Consider the following 3,002-nt stretch of genomic DNA (forward strand, 5'->3'; position numbering starts at 1 on the left):
TCTTGCATACATTTCTTCTCATGTCTCTTCACATCCTTTATTGATGCTTATATTAATTATTTTGCTATGCAACATCACACTTCTCACAAAAGGATCGTTCTGCCTGCTAACTGCTCACTGTATAAATATACAAGAAAATTCCCTTTGTTCTTTGGACAAAGCATCCAGTTCTAAACAACTTTATGTTCCTTTTATGCACTGACGATATGTAATCACTTGTTTCCACATTGTCTAATTATATATAATTAGGAAACTATATCAGGTTTCTATTAATCCATTACAGAGGTCTGTAGACATAGAAGCTTTCTTTTTACTTGCTACATCATGACATTTGATATCAGTACAGGCCTAGTGCAATTTATATGGTGCTGCTATTGATTGACATGCAATATAGTCCTTACATAAATTCTACAAACTTTCCTACTATACACTCAGAATAATAATAATTTATAATTTTTTTTTCTGAGATTCACCTTAATAAAAATACATAAATATATATATATATTCTTTTATTCTTTAATTCTTTTATTCTTTTAGTCTTTCATTTGTTCCAGTCATTTGGCTGCAGCCATGCTGGAGCACTACTGTTTTTAGTCGAAGAAATCGTCCCCAGGACTTATTCTTTGTAAGCCTGGTACTTATTCTATTGGCCTCTTTTGCCAAACCACTAAGTTACAAGGATGTAAACACACTAATATCAGTTGTCAATAGACACAAAGACACACACATAAATATATACATACACACACACACATACATATATAATGGACTACTTTTCAGTTTCCATCTACCAAATCCACTCACAAGGCTTTGATCAGCCCAAAGCTATAGTAGAAGACATTAGCCCAAGGTGCCACGCAGAGAGACTGAACCCGGAACCATGTCGTTGGGAAGCAAGCTTCATATCTTTTATCTTTTACTTGTTTACATCACCATAAGTCTGTACCTAAGAGAATAAGTTTCTGACTTAAAATAAATCCTTATTATAAATATTTTTTAGCTGAAACCCTTCAAAGTAATACACCAGCATGGCCACATCCAATGACTGGATCAAGTAAAAGCTGAAAGATAACTAGGATCCTTAAATTTCTGGATTCATTTCCCGCAGATGTCAATTTTTTTCTTTCATCCTTCCAAGGAGGGGAGAAGATACAGTAATAGTGAAATATTGGTGTTCATTTAATTGACCTTTCAACTCCATCTTCACCAAATATGTGGCTGTGTTCCCATGATAAAATTTATTGTCGTCATCATTGTTGTTATTGTAGCGGCTGCTACCGTTATCATTGTCACTGTTGTTGTTGTTATTGCTGTTTTTAAAATTGTTGTTTTGTTGTTGTTGATGACGATGATGATGATGTTATTGCTGCTGCTGTTGTTGTCGTTGATGTTATTACTGCTAATGTTGTTTTTCTTAAAGTTGTTAGCATTTATAGTAGTAGTAGTAGTAGTAGTGGTGGTGGTGGTGGTAGTAGTAGTAGTAGTAGTAGTAGTAGTAGTAGTAGTAGTAGTAGTAGTAGTAGTAGTAGTAGCAGCAGCAGCAATAGTTACTGTTGATGATGATGAACAGGTATTATCACTTCAGTGTGGAGTTTATGATAATGTGTTCCTATTTTCCTGAAAAAAATTTAAAGGAAATAGCTCGAGATTAATTCAGCTGCTATTGCTAGCAGGTCAAATGATGCTTTGTCATTAGCTATTATTGTTTCTGCAGTCGTTAATTGTAAAAGTCATGGAATAATTAATTAATTCTTGTTTCATTTGCATTAACTATAAGAAGCAAAGTGAGTGAATTCAGAACTATCGTTACTTCTGGAAGTGTCTCCTGTTGGCCTAAAGACACAAGACTTCAATAATTTCCTCCACGGTAATTGTTTGTGCTTAATTGGAAATTTCACTATGTACATTGCATGTTGTTAAGGTTAAAACTTCCCTAGCAAATGGCAGCTTTGGATTCCAGCTTAGCAAATACAGTTTATAATTAATGTATTAATAAGCAATGAATGTAAATTCAATAAGAAGTTGCATCTTTTAAGTATGTCCAGAGAGATAAATAAATTTGATATTCCTTAAAATTCATTTAATAAATGATAAGACTCTACCATTCTTGAAAATTCTATATCTTTGAATTCATAGAACAATTACACCATTAGGAACAAGTAACATTTGTGTGAATCGGAAAATGCAAAGAGGAGAGATTTATTTTATTGACATATAATATAATTATGATAATAATTGGACTGAAAGGCAAAAGGTCTGGGAAGGAACACGATAGCATAGCATTACACAGAATTATGAGATGGAAGTTTAAAATTCATTCAATAAATGATAAGAATCTATCATTCTGGAAAACTCTGTATCTTTGAATTTAATGAACAATTATACCATTGACAAGAACTAAGATCTGTGTGGAGGGGAAAATGCAAAGAGGATAGATTTACTTCATTAATATATAATATGATTATGGCAATAATTAGACTGAAGAGCAAAAGCTAGGGAAGGAATAAGGTAACATCACAGAATAAAATTGTAAGAGAATAATTTAACCCTTTTAATACAAAGCTTCCTGAGACAACCTCTAGCTCTACAATATAAAACTACTTCATTCAGGGTGTTCATATTTAAACAATATCTTTCCCTCATAATTTTATGCACCTTTTTGTTAAATCATATTCAAAACAACTAGCTTTATAATGTCAAAGTTAGTTTCACCAAATCCCTCTCCATTCTTGGTTATTTCAAAATTAATTGAAATTCATTGGCAGAGTATTTTATTAGAAGGAACTATGAGCTTGAAAAGGTTAAATTCATAGTCTCAAACCAGTAAAATAATTTTTCAATGAGAACAAAGTAATGAAATAAACTATTGTGCTACCTTGTCTATATAATGGAGAGCTTGGATCACAGGAACTATGTGTATTGTGATATAAGATGAAGCAAATATTTCAACTTTCATTGTCATTAGACACACACACACTATATATATATATATATATATATAT

The 3,002-nt window shown here is 32.0% G+C and overlaps 1 protein-coding gene across 3 annotated transcripts in view; it reads right to left on the reverse strand.

Moving 5' to 3' along the window:
* Positions 1-3,002, reverse strand: part of LOC106879397 (protocadherin alpha-3) — a 139,665-nt gene that overhangs the window by 13,522 nt on the left and 123,141 nt on the right. The gene's annotated exons all lie outside the window — the stretch shown is intronic.

Source organism: Octopus bimaculoides, chromosome 14 (genome assembly GCF_001194135.2).
Source record: "Octopus bimaculoides isolate UCB-OBI-ISO-001 chromosome 14, ASM119413v2, whole genome shotgun sequence".
Taxonomy (NCBI): Eukaryota; Metazoa; Mollusca; class Cephalopoda; order Octopoda; family Octopodidae; genus Octopus; species Octopus bimaculoides.